The following is a 20,861-nucleotide window of genomic DNA, read 5'->3' on the forward strand; positions in this document are numbered from 1 at the left end:
CTCGTCACAGTCATTCAATCATTGAATCCTACTCAGAATACCACAGACAAGGTTTAGACCTTCCGGATTCTCTTGAATGCCGCCATCATTCTAGCTTACGCCACGAAGATTCTGGTTAGGAGATCTAAGAGATACTCATTCTAGCTTATTTCATGTAGAACAGAAGTGTTTGTCAGGCACGCGTTCGTAAAGGAGATGGTGATGAGCGTCACACATAATCATCACCTTCATCACGTTCTTGGGTGCGAATGGATATCTTAGAAGCGAAATAAGAAGAATTGAATAGAAAACAGTAGTACTTTGCATTAATCTTTGAGGAACAGCAGAGCTCCACACTTTAATCTATGGAGTGTAGAAACTCTACTGTTGAAAATACATAAGTGAAAGGTCCAGGCATGGCCGAGATGGCCAGCCCCCAAAGCGTGATCAAAGGATCATAAGGTAATCCAAAGATCCAAAGATGTCTAATACAATAGTAAGAGGTCCTATTTATAATAAACTAGCTACTAGGGTTTACATGAGTAAGTATTTGATGTATAAATTCACTTCCGGGGCCCACTTGGTGTGTGTTTGGGCTGAGCTTAAGTGTTCCACGTGTAGAGGCCATTTGTGGAGTTGAACGCCAGTTTCTGTGCCAGTTTGGGCGTTCAACTCTGGTTTTGGATCCTTTTCTGGCGTTGGACGCTAGATTTGGGCAGAAGGCTGGCGTTAAACGCCAGTTTACGTCGTCAATTCTTGGCCAAAGTATGGACTATTATACATTTCTGGAAATCCCTGGATGTCTACTTTCCAACGCAATTGGAAGCGCGCCATTTCGAGTTCTGTAGCTCCAGAAAATCTACTTTGAGTGCAGGGAGGTCAAAATCCAACAGCATCAGCAGTCCTTCTTCAACCTCTGAATCTGATTTCTGCTCAAGTCCCTCAATTTCAGCCAGAAAATACCTGAAATCATATAAAAACACACAAACTCATAGTAAAGTCCAGAAATGTGAATTTAACATAAAAACTAGATCCTACTAAAAACATACTAAAAACAATGCCAAAAAGCGTATAAATTATCCGCTCATCACAACACCAAACTTAAATTGTTGCTTGTCCCCAAGCAACTAAAAATCAAATAGGATAAAAAGAAGAGAATATACTATAAATTCCAAACTATCAATGAAACAGAGCTCCAATCATATGAGCGGGACTTATAGCTTTTTGCCTCTTGAATAGTTTTGGCATCTCACTTTATCCATTGAGGTTCAGAATGATTGGCATCTATAGGAACTTCAGATTTCGAATAGTGTTATTGACTCTCCTAGTTCAGTATGATGATTCTTGAACACAGCTTCTTTATGAGTCTTGGCCGTGGCCCTAAGCACTTTGTTTTCCAGTATTACTACCGGATACATAAATGCCACAGACACATAATTGGGTGAACCTTTTCAGATTGTGACTCAGCTTTGCTAAAGTCCCCAATTAGAGGTGTCCAGGGTTCTTAAGCACACTCTTTGTTTTTGCTTTGGACCTTGACTTTAACCGCTCAGTCTCAAGTTTTCACTTGACACCTACACGCCACAAGCACATGGTTAGGGACAGCTTGGTTTAGCCGCTTAGACCAGGATTTTATTCCTTTAGGCCCTCCTATCCACTGATGCTCAAAGCCTTGGGATCCTTTTTATTTGCCCTTGCCTTTTGGTTTTAAGGGTTATTGGCTTTTTCTGCTTGCTTTTTCTTTTTCTATTTTTTTTTCTATTTTTTTTTTCGCCTCTCTCTTTTTTTTTTTTTCTGCAAGCTTTGTTCTTTGCTGCTTTTTCTTGCTTCAAGAATCATTTTTATGATTTTTCAGATTATCAAATAACATGTCTCCTAGTCATCATTCTTTCAAGAGCCAACATATTTAACATTCTTAAACAACAACTTCAAAAGATATATGCACTGTTCAAGCATACATTCAGAAAACAAGAAGCATTGTCACCACATCAATATAATTAAGCTAAGTTCAAGGATAAATTCGAAACTCATGTACTTCTTGTTCTTTTGAATTAAAACATTTTTCATTTAAGAGAGGTGATGGATTCATAGGACATTCATATCTTTAAGACAAAGTTACTAACTACTAATGATCATGTAATGAAGACACAAACATAGATAAGCACATAACATAGAAAACGAAAAGCAGAAGAATTAAGAACAAGGAATGAATCCACCTTAGTGATGTCCTTGAGCTCTTCTATGTCTCTTCCTTGCTTTGGCTGCTCCTCCTTCAATGCTTTTAGATCTTCTCTGATTTCATGAAGGATGATGGAGTGCTCTTAATGTTCCACCCTTAGTTGCTTCCAATAATTGTGTGGAAGAAAATGTATTCCCTGAGGTATCTCAGGGATCTCTTGATTTGTAGTCAAATGTTCTACCACTGAGCTATAGACCCTTGATGGAAGCTTTTGTCTTCCCTTTCCTCTTTCTAGAGGTTTTTCTGGCCTTAGGTGCCATCAATGGTTATGGAAAAAAAACAAAAAAGCTATGCTTTTACCACACCAAACTTAGAATGTTGCTCGCCCTCGAGCAAAAGAAGAAAGAATAGAAGAATAAGAAGAAGATATGGAGGAGATGGATAGGAGTGTGTATTCGGCCATATGGGTGGGATTGGGTGGGAGAGAGATGTTGAATTTTGAAGGAAAGTGGGTGTTTGGATGTGAGTGGTAAAGAGTTAATAGGGAAGAGTGTTTATTGGGAATAGAGGATGATTGAGAAGATAGAAGAGAGTGAGTGGAGGTAGGTGGGGATCCTGTGGGGTCCACAGATCCTGAGGTGATCCTGTGAGGTCCACAGATCTTGAGGTGTCAAGGCATTTACATCCCTGCACCAATTTAGGCATGTAAAATGCCCTTGCACACAACTCTGGGCGTTCAGCGCCAGGTTGGTGCCCATTTTGGGCGTTCAACGCCCCTTTGCTGCCATTTCTGGCGTTGAACGCCAGAACCATGCTTGTTCTGGGCGTTCAGCGCCAGGATGCTCCCATTCTGGGCGTTCAGCGCCAGAACTATGCTCTGTTCTGGCGTTTGAACACCAGACAGATGCTCCTCCAGGGTGTGATTTTTCTTCTGCTATTTTTGATTCCGTTTTTAATTTTTATATTTATTTTGTGACTCCTCATGATCATGAACCTATAAAGACACATAACTAAGAAAAATATAGTTAGATAAATAAAAATTGGGTTGCCTCCCAACAAGCGCTTCTTTAATGTCAATAGCTTGACAGTGGGCTCTCATGGAGCCTCACAGATGTGCAGAGCTTTGTTGAGACTCTCCAACACCAAACTTAGAGTTTGGATATGGGAGTTCAACACCAAACTTAGAGTTTGGTTGTGGCCTCCCAACACCAAACTTAGAGTTTGACTGTGGGGGCTCTGGTTGACTCTGCTTGGAGAGAAGCTTTTTCTGCTTCCTCTCCATGGTTGCAGAGGGAGATCTTTGAGTCTTGAATACAAGGGAGTTCTCATTCCATTGAAGGAATATTTCACCTCTGTCAACATCAATCACAGCTCTTGCTGTGGCCAGGAAAGGTCTTCCTAGGATGATGGATTCATCCTCTTCCTTTCCAGTATCTAGGACTATGAAATCAGTAGGTATGTAAAGGCCCTCAACCTTTACTAATACATCTTCTACTTGTCCATAAGCCTGTTTTCTTGAGCTGTCTGCCATCTATAGTGAGATTTTAGCAGCTTGCACCCCATAGATTCCCAGTTTCTCTATTACAGAGAGGGGCATGAGGTTTATTCCTGAACCAAGGTCACACAGAGCCTTAAAGATCATGGTGCCTATGGTACAGGGTATTATGAACTTTCCAGGATCCTGTCTCTTCTGAGGCAATGTCAGTTGATCCAGATCACTTAGTTCATTGATGAACAAGGGAGGTTCAACTTCCCAAGCATCAATGCCAAATAATTTGGCATTCAGCTTCATGATTGCACCAAGAAACTTGGCAGTTTGCTCTTCAGTGACATCCTCATTCTCTTCAGAGGAGGAATACTCATCAGAGCTCATGAAGGGCATAAGGAGGCTCAATGAAATCTCTATGGTCTCTAGATGAGCCTCAGAGTCCTTTGGTTCCTCAGAGGGAAGCTCCTTATTGATCACTGGACGTCCTAGGAGGTCTTCCTCCTTGGGATTCACGTCCTCTCCTCTCCTCACAGGTTCGGCCATGGCGCTTATGTCAATGGCCTTGCACTCTCCTTTTGGGTTCTCTTCTGTATTGCTTGGGAGAGTACTAGGAGGGATTTCAGTGATCCTTTTACTCAGCTGGCCCACTTGTGCTTCCAGATTTCTAATGGAAGACCTTGTTTCATTCATGAAACTTACAGTGGCCTTAGATAGATCAGAGACTAGATTTGCTAAATTAGAAGCATTTTGTTCAGAGTTCTCTGTCTGTTGCTGAGTTGATGATGGAAAAGGCTTGCTATTGCTAAACCTATTTCTCCCACCATTATTAAAGCCTTGTTGGGGCTTTTGATCCTTCCATGAGAAATTTGGATGATTTCTCCATGTTGAGTTATAGGTGTTTCCATAAGGTTCACCTAAGTAATTTACCTCTGCTATTGCAGGGTTCTCAGGATCATAGGCTTCTTCTTCAGAAGAAGCCTCTTGAGTACTGTTGGATGCAGCTTGCATTCCATGCAGACTCTGAGAAATCATATTGACTTGCTGAGTCAATATTTTATTCTAAGCCAATATGGCATTCAGAGTATCAACCTCAAGAACTCCCTTCTTCATAGGCGTCCCATTACTCACAGGATTCCTTTCAGAAGTGTACATGAACTGGTTATTAGCAACCATGTCAATGAGTTCTTGAGCTTCTGCAGGCGTTTTCTTTAGGTGAATGGATCCACCTGCAGAAGTGTCCAGTGACATCTTTGATAGCTCAGATAAACCATCATAGAATATATCCAGGATGGTCCATTCTGAAAGCATGTCAGAGGGACACTTTTTGGTCAACTGTTTGTATCTTTCCCAAGCTTCATAGAGAGATTCACCTTCTTTCTGTCTGAAGGTTTGAACATTAGCTCTAAGCTTGCTCAGCTTTTGAGGAGGAAAGTACTTGGCTAAGAAAGCCGTGACCAGCTTATCCCAAGAGTTCAAGCTGTCTTTGGGTTGAGAATCCAACCATAATCTAGCTCTGTCTCTTACAGCAAAAGGGAAAAGCATGAGCCTGTAGACTTCAGGATCTACTCCATTAGTCTTAACAGTATCACATATCTGCAAGAATTCAGTTAAGAACTGAAAGGGATATTCAGATGGAAGTCCATGAAACTTGCAGTTCTGCTGCATCAGAGAAACTAATTGAGGTTTCAGCTCAAAGTTGTTTGCTCCAATGGCAGGAATGGAGATGCTTCTTCCATGTAAATTGGAATTAGGTGCAGTGAAGTCACCAAGCATCTTCCTTATATTATTATTATTTTCGGCTGCCATCTTCTTTTCCTGTTCGAAAATTTTTGAAAGGTTATCTCTGGATTATTGTATTTTAGCTTCTCTTAATTTTCTCTTCAGAGTCCTTTCAGGTTCTGGATCTGCTTCTACAAGAATGTTCTTATCCTTGCTCCTGCTCATATGACAAAGAAAAAGGCATAGAAAAATAATAATAATAATGGAGATCCTTTATACCATAGTATAGGGTTTCCCGTGTGAGTAGAAGAAGAGAGGGAGACAAAGAATGTAATATAATGGAAGAAACACAACTGTGAGGAGGCTAGATATGTGAGATGAGATGTTAGGATATGAATGAATAAATAGAATGAGATGGTAGAGGGAGAATTTTCGAAAATATGTTTGAAAAAGAGTTAGTGATTTTTGAAAATGATTTTTTGAAAAATGTTAGTATTTTTTTCGAATTTTTTTTTAAATTAAAAATAAAAATAATTAGTTAATTAAAAAGAAATTTTTGAAAAAGAGGGAAGATATTTTCGAAAATTAGAGAGAGAGAGTTAGTTAGGTAGTTTTGAAAAAGTTAAGAAACAAACAAAAAGTTAGTTAGTTAGTTGAAACAAATTTTGAAAAGATAAGAAGTTAGGAGGTTAGAAAAGATATTTTGGAAAGATATTTTTGAAAAAGATAAGATGAGAAGATATTTTTGAAAAAGATAAGATAAGAAGATATTTTAGAAACTAATTTTGAAAAAGATTTGATTTTTAAAATCTCAATTAATGACTTGATTCATAAGAAATCACAAGATATGATTCTAGAACTTAAAGTTTGAATCTTTCTTAACAAGCAAGTAACAAACTTGAAATTTTTGAATCAAAATATTAATTGATTATGTTATTTTCGAAAATTTGGTCTAAAAATAAGAAAAAGATTTTTGAAAAAGATTTTTGGAATTTTCGAAAATAACTAAGCATTTTGAAAAAGATTTGATTTTTGAAAAAGATTTTGAAAAAGATAAGATTTTCAAATTGAAAATTTGATTTGACTCATAAGAAACAACTAGATTTTAAAAATTTTTGAAAAAGTCAACTCAAATTTTCGAATTTGATGAGAGAAAAAGAGAAAGATATTTTTTTGATTTTTGAATTTTTATGAAAACATGAAAATTATGCAATGCATGAAATTTTTAGATCAAAACAATGAATGCATGCAAGAATGCTATGAATGTCAAGATGAACACCAAGAACACTATGAAGATCATGATGAACATCAAGAACATATTTTTGAAAAATTTTTAATGCAAAGAAAACATGCAAGACACCAAACTTAGAATTCTTTAATGCTTATGCACTAAGAATTCAAGAATGCATATGATAAACATGAAAAGACACAAAACAAAAAATCATCAAGATCAAACAAGAAGACTTACCAAGAACAACTTGAAGATCATGAAGAACACTATGAATGCATGATATTTTCGAAAAAAATGCAAGATGCATATGCAAGTGACACCAAACTTATAACATGACTCAAGACTCAAACAAGAAACAAAAAAAATATTTTTGATTTTTATGATTTTCTAATTTTTTTTTGGATTTTTTCGAAAATAATATGAAAAAAGAAAAAATAAGGATTCCAAAATTTTTAATATGAATTCCAGGAATCTTGCCATGTTAGTCTAAAGCTTCAGTCCAGGAATTAGACATGGCTCACTAGCCAGCCAAGCTTTCAATGAAAGCTCCAGTCCAAAACACTAGACATGGCCAATGGCCAGCCAAGCTTTAGCCTTTAACACGAGAGTATATTGCTCTTTGATAACAAATTGCAAGCCTCAGTCCAAATAAATTTAGACATGACTTTACAGCCAGCCAGGCTTCAACATGCTTCATGAAACACTAGAATTCATTCTTAAAAATTTTGAATAAATTTTTGAAAACATTTTTATATAAATTTTTTTTTTCGAAAACAGATGAGAAAGTTTTGGAAATATTTTTGAAAAATTTTTGAAAAGAAAACAAAAAGAAAATTACCTAATCTGAGCAACAGGATGAACCGTCAGTTGTCCAAACTCAAACAATCCCCGGCAACGTGAGCAACTTGGTGCTGTTGCCGGATCAAAAGGGAATCTGGCACTGATGTTACCGGACCAAAAGCTTGCCGAAAACTCAAACAATCCCCGGCAACGGCGCCAAAAACTTGGTGCACGAAATTGTGATCTCTGGTAGTGGCTTCTTAGGCCAGATACTCTGATCTAGTTTTACAGTCTGTCACAACTTCGATACAACTAACCAGCAAGTGCACTGGGTCGTCCAAGTAATACCTTACGTGAGTAAGGGTCGAATCCCACGGAGATTGTTGGTATGAAGCAAGCTATAGTCACCTTGTAAATCTCAGTCAGGCGGATATAAATTAATTTTGGAGTTTTCGAATAATAAATAATAAAATAGGGATAGAGATACTTATGTAAATCATTGGTAGGAATTTCAGATAAGCGAATGGAGATGCTTTTCGTTCCTCTGAACCTCTGCTTTCCTGCTATCTTCATCCAATCTGTCTTACTCCTTTCCATGGCTGGCTGTATGCAAGGGCATCACCGTTGTCAGTGGCTACATCCCCTCCTCTCAGTGAATAATATGCTCACGCACCCTGTCACGGCACGGCTATTCATCTGTCGGTTCCCGATCATGCTGGAATAGGATTCACCCTCCTTTTGCGTCTGTCACTAACGCCCAACAATCGCGAGTTTGAAGCTCGTCACAGTCATTCAATCATTGAATCCTACTCAGAATATCACAGACAAGGTTTAGACCTTCCGGATTCTCTTGAATGCCGCCATCATTCTAGCTTACGCCACGAAGATTCTGGTTAGGAGATCTAAGAGATACTCATTCTAGCTTATTTCATGTAGAACAGAAGTGTTTGTCAGGCACGCGTTCGTAAAGGAGATGGTGATGAGCGTCACACATAATCATCACCTTCATCATGTTCTTGGGTGCGAATGGATATCTTAGAAGCGAAATAAGAAGAATTGAATAGAAAACAGTAGTACTTTACATTAATCTTTGAGGAACAGCAGAGCTCCACACCACCTTAATCTATGGAGTGTAGAAACTCTACCGTTGAAAATACATAAGTGAAAGGTCCAGGCATGGCCGAGATGGCCAGCCCCCAAAGCGTGATCAAAGGATCATAAGGTAATCCAAAGATCCAAAGATGTCTAATACAATAGTAAGAGGTCTTATTTATAATAAACTAGCTACTAGGGTTTATATGAGTAAGTATTTGATGTATAAATCCACTTCCGGGGCCCACTTGGTGTGTGTTTGGGCTGAGCTTAAGTGTTCCACGTGCAGAGGCCATTTGTGGAGTTGAACGCCAGTTTCTGTGCCAGTTTGGGCGTTCAACTCTGGTTTTGGATCCTTTTCTGGCGCTGGACGCCAGATTTGGGCAGAAGGCTGGCGTTGAACGCCAGTTTACGTCGTCAATTCTTGGCCAAAGTATGGACTATTATACATTGCTGGAAAGTCCTGGATGTCTACTTTCCAACGCAATTGGAAGCGCGCCATTTCGAGTTCTGTAGCTCCAGAAAATCCACTTTGAGTGCAGGGAGGTCAGAATCCAACAGCATCAGCAGTCCTTCTTCAACCTCTGAATCTGATTTCTGCTCAAGTCCCTCAATTTCAGCCAGAAAATACCTGAAATCACAGAAAAATACACAAACTCATAGTAAAGTCCAGAAATGTGAATTTAACATAAAAACTAATGAAAACATCCCTAAAAGTAACTAGATCCTACTAAAAACATACTAAAAACAATGCCAAAAAGCGTATAAATTATCCGCTCATCAGAAGCCTAAGCTAATTTGCTGTTATGATCCTTCAATTAATGAAAGCCCCTTGAAAATAAATCAAAACAGAAAGAAAAAGAAATAGAAAAAGCCAAAAAGTGGCAAAGAAACAAATAATAAGGCTAGACACCAATAGCTTGGACCCTAGGACATATGCCTGTGGTGTTTGTGTACTAGGATATGCTTGAACAAGTAAGTTCTAAGGAGTATTACAAAACTTGGCCACTTAGATCAACTGATTTGGGATTGCCAACTGAAAGTCCACAATAAAGAGCAACTTAGCTACAAAACACTTAGTTATCCAAAGAGATGCTGGGCATCAATGATCCTAGGAGGAAAAAGGTGAGCCATGTGTCTGTGGTGAAGGAATGTTGAGTGCAATAAAGCCAAAGGATACTGCAACATTTTCCACCAAGCCTTCAACAAGTAATAAGCTCTCTAAGCAAAAGAAAGAAGGAAAAAGCTAGCAAAGGAGTAAGCAAAAAGTAAGGCATTGTAGCAGCAACCATAGTGAATCTTTGAAGAAACATATCTTATGTAACAGCAAAGAATAAATGAGCTACTATTGATCTACATGAAATCCTATGAACTTAGTTCAACTATCTGCTTAATAAGGACATGTATGCTACTCTATTTCATTTTATCTTCTCTTGTGCTTAATGCTTGCTTGGGGACAAGCAAGTTTTAAGTTTGGTGTTATGATGACAAGTCATTGGTGTGCAAAATCGTGATCATTCCATTCCTTGGTAACGACGCTAAAAACTCAATACGCACGTTCATGATCTTATATCTATTTCACAACTTCGTACAACTAACCAGCAAGTGCACTGGGTCGTCCAAGTAATAAACCTTACGTGAGTAAGGGTCGATCCCACAGAGATTGTTGGTATGAAGCAAGCTATGGTCATCTTGTAAATCTCAGTCAGGCGGATTAAATTGTTTTAAGAAATTATAGTGGATGAAAATAAATAAAATATAAAATAGGATAGTGGTACTTATGTAATTCATTGGTGAGAATTTCAGATAAGCGTATAGAGATGCTTTCGTTCCTCTGATATCTGCTTTCCTGCTGTCTTCATCCAATCAATCCTACTCCTTTCCATGGCAAGCTTTATGTAGGGCATCACCATTGTCAATGGCTACATCCCATCCTCCTGTGAAAATGGTCCAATGCGCTGTCACCGCATGGCTAATCATCTGTCGGTTCTCGATCATACTGGAATAGGATTTACTATCCTTTTGCGTCTGTCACTACGCCCAGCACTCGCGAGTTTGAAGCTCGTCACAGCCATCCCTTCCCAGATCCTACTCGGAATACCACAGACAAGGTTTAGACTTTTCGGATCTCAAGAATGGCCATCCATGGGTTCTAACTTATACCACGAAGACACTAATAACTCGGACTCGGTCCCCTGTATTAGATATCCAATAGATATCCAATCAATCTAAGGTAGAACGGAAGTGGTTGTCAGGCACGCGTTCATAAGTTGAGAATGATGATGACTATCACGACCATCACATCCATCATAATGAAGTGCGAATGAATATCTTAGAAGCGGAATAAGTTGAATTGAATAGAAAAAGAGTAGTACTTTGCATTAATCCTTGAGGAACAGCAGAGCTCCACACCTTAATCTATGGTGTGTAGAAACTCTACCGTAGAAAATACATAAGTGAAAGGTTCAGGCATGGCTGAATGGCTAGCCCTCACAAAAGTCTAAGATTGCATAAAACTAATCCAAGATCTGATCCCAAGATGTAAATACAATAGTAAAAAGTCCTATTTATACTAAACTAGTTACTAGGGTTTACAGAAATAAGTAAATGATGTAGAAATCCACTTCCGGGGCCCACTTGGTATGTGCTTGGGCTGAGCATGAAGCTTTCACGTGGAGAGGTCATTTTTGGAGTTGAACGCCAGTTTGTAACGTGTTTCTGGCGTTGAACTCCACTTTGCAACTTGTTTCTGGCGCTGAACGCCAGACTGCAACATGGAACTGGCGTTTAACGCTAGTTTGCGTCATCTAAACTCGGGCAAAGTATAGACTATTATATATTTCTGGAAAGCCCTGGATGTCTACTTTCCAAAAAAATTGGAAGCGCACCATTTGGAGTTCTGTAGCTCCAGAAAATTTACTTTGAGTGCAGGGAGGTCAGAATCCAACAGCATCTGCAGTCCTTCTCAACCTCTGAATCTTATTTTTGCTTAGGTCACTCAATTTCAGCCAGAAAATACCTGAAATCACAGAAAAACACACAAATTCATAGTAAAGTCCAGAAATGTGATTTTTAATTAAAAACTAATAAAAATATACTAAAAACTAACTAAATCATACTAAAAACATACTAAAAATAATGCCAAAAAGCGTATAAATTATCAGCTCATCACAACACCAAACTTAAATTGTTGCTTGTCCCCAAGCAACTGAAAATCAAATAGGATAAAAAGAGGAGAATATACTATAAATTCCAAACTATCAATGAAACATAGCTCTAATCAGATGAGCGGGACTTGTAGCTTTTTTGCCTCTTGAACAGTTTTGGCATTTCACTTTATCCATTCAAGTTCAGAATGATTGGCATCTATAGGAACTCAGAGTTCAGATAGTGTTATTGATTCTCCTAGTTCAGTATGTTGATTCTTGAACACAGCTACTTTATGAGTCTTGGCCGTGGCCCTAAGCACTTTGTTTTCCAGTATTACCACCGGATACATAAATGCCACAGACACATAACTGGGTGAACCTTTTCAGATTGTGACTCAGATTTGCTAAAGTCCCAAATTAGAGGTGTCCAGAGTTCTTAAGCACACTCTTTTTTTTGCTTTGGACCTTGACTTTAACCGCTCAGTCTCAAGTTTTCACTTAACACCTTCACGCCACAAGCACATGGTTAGGGACAGCTTGGTTTAGCCGCTTAGGCCAGGATTTTACTCCTTTAGGCCCTCCTATCCACTGATGCTCAAAGCCTTGGATCCTTTTTATTTACCCTTGCCTTTTGGTTTTAAGGGCTACTGGCTTTTTGCTCTTGCCTTTTGGTTTTAAGAGCTTTTGGCTTTTTCTGCTTGCTTGTTCTTTTCCTCTTTTTTTTTTGTTTTTTTCGCTATTTTTTTTTCTGCAAGCTTTGTATTCACTGCTTTTTCTTGCTTCAAGAATCATTTTTATGATTTTTCAGATTATCAAATAACATGTCTCCTTGTCATTATTCTTTCAAGAGCCAACATATTTAACATTCTTAAACAACAACTTCAAAAGACATATGCACTGTTCAAGCATTCATTCAGAAAACAAAAAGTATTGTCACCACATCAAAATAATCAAACTAGTTTTAAGGATGAATTTAAAACCATGTACTTCTTGTTCTTTTGTAATTAAAACATTTTTCATTTAAGAAAGGTGATGGATTCATAGGACATTCATAACTTTTAGGCATAGACACTTAAATACTAGTGATCATGAAGACAAAAACATAAACAGACATAAAGCATAAAAATCAAAAAACAGGAAAATAAATAAACAAGGAGATTAAGGAATGAGTCCACCTTAGTGAGGGTGGCGTCTTCCTCTTCTTGAAGGACCAATGGTGCTTTTGAGCTCCTCTATGTCTCTTCCTTGTCTTTCTTGCTCCTCCCTCATAGCTCTTTGATCTTCTCTAATTTCGTGGAGGATGATGGAGTGCTCTTGATGTTTCACCCTTAATTGTCCCATGTTGGAACTTAATTCACCTAGGAAAGTGTTGATTTGTTCCCAATAGTTTTGTGGAGGAAAGTGCATCCCTTGAGGCATCTCAGGGATTTCATGGTGAGGAATTTCCTCATGCTCATGTTGAGGTCCATGCTCTCTTGTTTGCTCCATACTTTTCTTAGTGATGGGCTTGTCCTCTTCAATGAGGATGTCTCCCTCTATGTCAATCACAGCCGAATTGCAAAGGTGGCAAATGAGGTGAGGAAAGGCTAACCTTGCCAAGTTGGAGGACTTGTCAGCCACTTTGTAGAGTTCTTGAGGTATAATCTCATGAACTTCCACTTCCTCCCCAATCATGATACTATGGATCATGATGGTCCGGTCTATAGTAACTTCAGACTAGTTGCTAGTAGGAATGATTGAGCGTTGAATGAACTCCAACCATCCTCTAGCCACTGGTTTGAGGTCAAGCCATCTTAGTTGAACCGGCTTACCTTTTGAGTCAATTTTCCATTGAGCTCCTTCCACACATATGTCCATGAGGACTTGGTCCAATGGTGCACGAAATTGTGATGTCCAGGCTCGAACAATCCCTGGCAACGTGAGCAACTTGGTACGTGTAATCGTGATTACACTTAAATTATGTAAAATTCATGGCTCTTTCTTTCCCTGGCAATGGCGCCAAGAACATGGTGCCAATACCATGGTTCACAACTTCGATACAACTAACCAGCAAGTGCACTGGGTCGTCCAAGTAATACCTTACATGAGTAAGGGTCGAATCCCACGGAGATTGTTGGTATGAAGCAAGCTATGGTCACCTTGCAAATCTCAGTTAGGCAGATATAAATTGATAATGATGTTTTCGAATAATAAATAATAGAATAGGGATAGAGGTACTTATGTAAATCATTGGTAGGAATTTCAGATAAGCGAATGGAGATGCTTTTCGTTCCTCTGAACCTCTGCTTTCCTGCTATCTTCATCCAATCAGTCTTACTCCTTTCCATGGCTGGCTTTATGTGATACATCACCACTGTCAATGGCTACTTTCGGTCATCTCTCGGGAAAATGATCCAATGCCCTGTCACGGCACGGCTAATCGTCTGGAGGCATCACCCTTGCCAATGGCTTCATCTTATCCTCTCAGTGAATAATATGCTCATGCACCCTGTCACGGCACGGCTATTCATCTGTCGGTTCTCGATCATGCTGGAATAGGATTTACTATCCTTTTGCGTCTGTCACTAATGCCCTGCAATCGCGAGTTATGAGCTCGTCACAGTCATCCAATCATTGAATCCTACTCGGAATACCACAGACAAGGTTTAGACTTTCCGGATTCTCTTGAATGCCGCCATCATTCTAGCTTACGCCACGAAGATTCCGGTTATGAGATCTAAGAGATATTCATTCTAGCTTATTTCATGTAGAACGGAAGTGTTTGTCAGGCACGCGTTCATAAAGGAGAAGGATGATGAGCGTCACGCATAATCATCACCTTCATCACGTTCTTTGGTGCGAATGGATATCTTGGAAGTGAAATAAGATGAATTGAATAGAAAACAGTAGTACTTTGCATTAATCTTTGAGGAACAGTAGAGCTCCACACCTTAATCTATGGAGTGTAGAAACTCTACCGTATGAAAATACATAAGTGAAGGTTCAGGCATGGCCGAGATGGCCAGCCCCCCTAAAACATGATCAATAGTCTCCTAAGATGAACAATGGATTAAAACTGAGACCAAAGATACCTAATACAATAGTAAGAGGTCCTATTTATAATAAACTAGCTACTAGGGTTTACATGAGTAAGTAATTGATGCATAAATCCACTTCCTGGGCCCACTTGGTGTGTATTTGGGCTGAGCTTGAGTGTTGCACGTGCAGAGGCCATTTGTGGAGTTGAACGCCAGGTTTTGATCCATTTCTGGCGTTCAACTCTGGTTTTGGATCCTTTTCTGGCGCTGGACGCCAGATTTGGGTAGAAAGCTGGCGTTGAACGCCAGTTTACGTCGTCTATTCTTGGCCAAAGTATGGACTATTATATATTGCTGGAAAGCCCTTGATGTCTACTTTCCAACGCAATTGGAAGCGCGCTATTTCCAGTTCTGTAGCTCCAGAAAATCCACTTTGAGTGCAGGGAGGTCAGAATCCAACAGCATCAGCAGTCCTTCTTCAACCTCTGAATCTGATTTTTGCTCAAGTCCCTCAATTTCAGTCAGAAAATACCTGAAATCACAGAAAAACACACAAACTCATAGTAAAGTCCAGAAATGTGAATTTAACATAAAAACTAATGAAAACATCCCTAAAAGTAACTAGATCCTACTAAAAACATACTAAAAACAATGCCAAAAAGCGTATAAATTATCCGCTCATCACAACACCAAACTTAAATTGTTGCTTGTCCCCAAGCAACTGAAAATCAAATAGGATAAAAAGAAGAGAATATACTATAAATTCCAAACTATCAATGAAACATAGCTGCAATCATATGAGCGGGACTTATAGCTTTTTGCCTCTTGAATAGTTTTGGCATCTCACTTTATCCATTGAGGTTCAGAATGATTGGCATCTATAGGAACTTCAAATTTCAAATAGTGTTATTGACTCTCCTAGTTCAGTATGATGATTCTTGAACACAGCTTCTTTATGAGTCTTGGCCGTGGCCCTAAGCACCTTGTTTTCCAGTATTACCACCGGATACATAAATGCCACAGACACATAATTGGGTGAACCTTTTCAGATTGTGACCCAGCTTTGCTAGAGTCCCCAATTAGAGGTGTCCAGGGTTCTTAAGCACACTCTTTTTTTGCTTTGGACCTTGACTTTAACCGCTCTGTCTCAAGTTTTCACTTGACACCTACACGCCACAAGCACATGGTTAGGGACAGCTTGGTTTAGCCGCTTAGACCAGGATTTTATTCCTTTAGGCCCTCCTATCCACTGATGCTCAAAGCCTTGGGATCCTTTTTATTTGCCCTTGCCTTTTGGTTTTAAGGGTTATTGGCTTTTTCTGCTTGCTTTTTCTTTTTCTTTCTATTTTTTTTTCTATTTTTTTTCGCCCCTTTTTTTTTCTGCAAGCTTTGTTCTTTGCTGCTTTTTCTTGCTTCAAGAATCATTTTTATGATTTTTCAGATTATCAAATAACATGTCTCCTAGTCATCATTCTTTCAAGAGCCAACATATTTAACATTCTTAAAACAACAACTTCAAAAGACATATGCACTGTTCAAGCATACATTCAGAAAACAAGAAGCATTGTCACCACATCAATATGATTAAGCTAAGTTCAAGGATAAATTCAAAACTCATGTACTTCTTGTTCTTTTGATTTAAAACATTTTTCATTTAAGAGAGGTGATGGATTCATAGGACATTTATAACTTTAAGACAAAGTTACTAACTACTAATGATCATGTAGTGAAGACACAAACACATATAAGCACATAACATAGAAACGAAAAACAGAAAAAACAAGAACAAGGAATGAATCCACCTTAATGATGGTGGCGTTTCCTTCTTGAGGAACCAATGATGTCCTTGAGCTCTTCTATGTCTCTTCCTTGTCTTTGTTGCTCCTCCCTCATTGCTTTTTGATCTTCTCTTATTTCATGAAGCATGATGGAGTGCTCTTGATGTTCCACCCTTAGTTGTCCCATATTGGAACTCAATTCTCCTAGGGAGGTGTTGATTTGCTCCCAATAGTTTTGTGGAGGAAAGTGCATTTGAGGCATCTCAGGGATCTCATGGTAATGAGCTTCATACGCCTCTTGAGCTCCATGAGTGGGCTCTCTTGCTTGCTCCATCTTTTTCTTAGTGATGGGCTTGTCCTCTTTGATGAGGATATCTCCCTCTATGTCAATCCCAGCCGAATTGCATAGGTGGCAAATGAGGTGAGGAAAGGCCAACCTTGCCATAGTGGAAGACTTGTCAGCCACCTTGTAGAGTTCTTGAGGTATAATCTCATGAACTTCCACCTCTTCTCCAATCATGATGCTATGGATCATGATGGCCCGGTCTATAGTAACTTCAGATCGGTTGCTAGTGGGAATGATTGAGCATTGAATAAACTCCATCCATCCTCTAGCTATAGGCTTGAGGTCCAATTTTCTTAGTTTAACCGGCTTGCCTTTGGAGTCAATCTTCCATTGAGCTCCTTCTACACATATGTCCATAAGGACTTGGTCCAACCTTTGATCAAAGTTGACTCTCCTTGTGTAGGGGCGTGCGTTCTCTTCCATGTTTGGCAAGTTGAACGCCAACCTCACATTCTCCGGACTAAAATCTAAGTATTTTCCCCGAACCATTGTAACATAGTTCTTTGGATCCGGGTTCTTACTTTGATCATGGTTCTTGGTGATCCGTGCATTGGCATAGAACTCTTGAACCATTAGGATGCCGACTTGTTGGATGGGATTTGTTAGAACTTCCCAACCTCTTCTTTGAATTTCATGTCGGATCTCCGGATACTCATTTCTTTTGAGTTTAAAAGGGACCTCAGGGATCACCTTCTTCTTGGCCACAACATCATAGAAGTGGTCTTGATGGGCTTTGGAGATGAACCTTTCCATCTCCCATGACTCGGATGTGGAAGCTTTTGTCTTCCCTTTCCCTCTTCTAGAGGATTCTCCGGTCTTAAATGCCATCAATGGTAATGGAAAAACAAAAAAGCTATGCTTTTACCACACCAAACTTAGAATATTGCTCGCCCTCGAGCAATAAACAAAAGAATAGAATAAGAAGAAGAAGAAATATGGAGAGGGAGAGGGAGATGTGGTTTCGGCCAAGAGGAGTGTAGAGAGGTGTGTTGTGTGAATCTGAAGAAGAATGGATGGCTTTATATAGGGTAGGGAGGTGGGGTATTTGTTCGGCCATATGGGTGGGTTTGGGTGGGAAATTGGTTTTGAATTTTGAAGGTATGTGGAGTTTATGAGGTAGGTTTATTGGGAAGAGTGTTTATGGGGTTGTGTGAAAGAGAGTGGTGAGAAGAAGTGAGTGGAGGTAGGTGGGGATCCTGTGGGGTCCACAGATCCTGAGTGGATCCTGTGGGGTCCACAGATCCTGAGGTGTTCAAGGATTTACATCCCTGCACCCATTAGGCATGTAAAAATGCCTTAGCACACAACTCTAGGCGTTCAGCGCCAGGTTGGTGGCCATTTTGGGCGTTCAACACCCATTTGTATGCCATTTCTGGCGTTGAACGCCAGAACCATGCCTGTTCTGGCGTTCAGCGCCCAGAAGCTGCCCATTTTGGGCGTTCAGCGCCAGAACCATGCTCTGTTCTGGCGCTGAACGCCAGACAGATGCTCCTCCAGGGTGTGATTTTTTTTTTCCGCTGTTTTTGATTCCGTTTTCAATTTTTCTATTTATTTTGTGACTCTACATGATCATGAACCTAAGAAAACATGAAAAACAATGAAAATGAAAGTTAGATAAACATTGGGTTGCTTCCCAACAAGCGCTTCTTTAATGTCAATAGCTTGACAGTGGGCTCTCATGGAGCCTCACAGATGTGCAGAGCTTTGTTGAGACTCTCCAACACCAAACTTAGAGTTTGGATATGGGAGTTCAACACCAAACTTAGAGTTTGGTTGTGGCCTCCCAACACCAAACTTAGAGTTTGACTGTGGGGGCTCTGGTTGACTCTGCTTTGAGAGAAGCTTTTTCTGCTTCCTCTCCATGGTTGCAGAGAGAGATCCTTGAGTTTTAAACACAAGGGAGTTCTCATTCCATTGAAGGACTATTTCACCTCTGTCAACATCAATCACAGCTCTTGCTGTTGCCAGGAAAGGTCTTCCTAGGATGATGGATTCATCCTCTTCCTTTCCAGTATCCAGGACTATGAAATCAGTAGGTATGTAAAGGCCCTCAACCTTTACTAGTACATCTTCTACTTGTCCATAAGCCTGTTTTCTTAAGCTGTCTGCCATCTCTAGTGAGATTTTAGCAGCTTGCACCCCATAGATTCCCAGTTTCTCTATTACAGAGAGGGGCATAAGGTTTATTCCTGAACCAAGGTCACACAGAGCCTTAAAGATCATGGTGCCTATGGTACAGGGTATTATGAACTTTTCAGGATCCTGTCTCTTCTGAGGTAATATCAGTTGATCCAGATCACTTAGTTCGTTGATGAACAAAGGAGGTTCAACTTCCCAAGTATCAATGCCAAATAATTTGGCATTCAGCTTCATGATTGCACCAAGAAACTTGGCAGTTTGCTCTTCAGTGACATCCTCATTCTCTTCAGAAGAGGAATACTCATCAGAGCTCATGAAGGGCATAAGGAGGTTCAATGGAATCTCTATGGTCTCTAGATGAGCCTCAGAGTCGTTTGGTTCCTCAGAGGGAAGCTCCTTATTGATCACTGAACGTCCCAGGAGGTCTTCCTCCTTAGGATTCACGTCCTCTCCTTCCCTTACAGGTTCGGCCATGGTGCTTATGTCAATGGCCTTGTACTCTCCTTTTGGGTTCTCTTCTGTATTGCTTGGGAGAGTACTAGGAGGGATTTCAATGATCCTTTTACTCAGCTGGCCCACTTGTGCTTCCAAATTTCTAATGGAAGATCTTGTTTCATTCATGAAACTTACAGTGGCCTTGGATAGATCAGAGACTAGATTTGTTAAATTAGAAGTATTTTGTTCAGAGTTCTCTGTCTGTTGCTGAGTGGGTGATGGAAAAGGTTTATTATTGTTAAACCTGTTTCTTCCACCATTATTAAAGCCTTGTTGAGGCTTTTGATCCTTCCATGAGAAATTTGGATGATTTCTCCATGATGAGTTATAGGTGTTTCCATAAGGTTCACCTAAGTAATTCACCTCTGCTATTGCAGGGTTCTCAGGATCATAAGCTTCTTCTTTATAAGAAGCCTCTTGAGTACTGTTGGATGCAGCTTGCATTCCATGCAGACTCTGAGAGATCATATTGACTTGCTGAGTCAATATTTTATTCTGAGCCAATATGGCATTCAGAGTATCAACTTCAAGAACTCCCTTCTTCATAGGCGTCCCATTATTCACAGTATTCCTTTCAGAAGTGTACATGAACTGGTTATTAGCAACCATGTCAATGAGTTCTTGAGCTTCTGCAGGCGTTTTCTTTAGGTGAATGGATCCACCTGCAGAAGTGTCCAGTGACATCTTTGATAGCTCAGATAAACCATCATAGAATATATCCAGGATGGTCCATTCTGAAAGCATGTCAGAAGGACACTTTTTGGTCAACTGTTTGTATCTTTCCCAAGCTTCATAGAGGGATTCACCTTCTTTCTGTCTGAAGGTTTGAACATCAGCTCTAAGCTTGCTCAGCTTTTGAGGAGGAAAGTACTTGGCTAAGAAAGCCGTGACCAGCTTATCCCAAGAGTTCAGGCTGTCTTTGGGTTGAGAATCCAACCATAATCTAGCTCTGTCTCTTACAACAAAAGGGAAAAGCATGAGCCTGTAGACTTCAGAATCTACTCCATTAGTCTTAACAGTATCACATATCTGCAAGAATTCAGTTAAGAACTGAAAAGGATCTTCAGATGGAAGTCCATGAAACTTGCAGTTCTGCTGCATCAGAGAAACTAGTTGAGGTTTTAGCTCAAAGTTGTTTGCTCCAATGGCAGGAATGGAGATGCTTCTTCCATGTAAATTGGAATTAGGTGCAGTAAAGTCACCAAGCATCTTCCTTACATTATTATTATTTTCAGCTGCCATCTCCTCTTCCTGTTCGAAAATTTCTGAAAGGTTATCTCTGGATTGTTGTATTTTAGCTTCTCTTAATTTTCTCTTCAGAGTCCTTTCAGGTTCTGGATCTGCTTCCACAAGAATGTTCTTATCCTTGCTCCTGCTCATATGACAAAGAAGAGGACACAGAAAAATAATAATAATAATAATAGAGGTCCTTTATACCACAGTATAGGGATCCCTGTGTGAGTAGAAG

The 20,861-nt window shown here is 39.6% G+C and overlaps 1 non-coding gene across 1 annotated transcript; it reads left to right on the forward strand.

Moving 5' to 3' along the window:
* Nucleotides 1-20,131: 20,131 nt before the first annotated feature.
* Nucleotides 20,132-20,239, forward strand: LOC112724625 (small nucleolar RNA R71). The gene has a single exon (XR_003163780.1). It is a non-coding gene; the product is annotated as a small nucleolar RNA R71 (small nucleolar RNA).
* Nucleotides 20,240-20,861: the final 622 nt, after the last annotated feature.

The sequence above is a fragment of the Arachis hypogaea genome, chromosome 11 (assembly GCF_003086295.3).
Source record: "Arachis hypogaea cultivar Tifrunner chromosome 11, arahy.Tifrunner.gnm2.J5K5, whole genome shotgun sequence".
Lineage (NCBI taxonomy): Eukaryota > Viridiplantae > Streptophyta > Magnoliopsida > Fabales > Fabaceae > Arachis > Arachis hypogaea.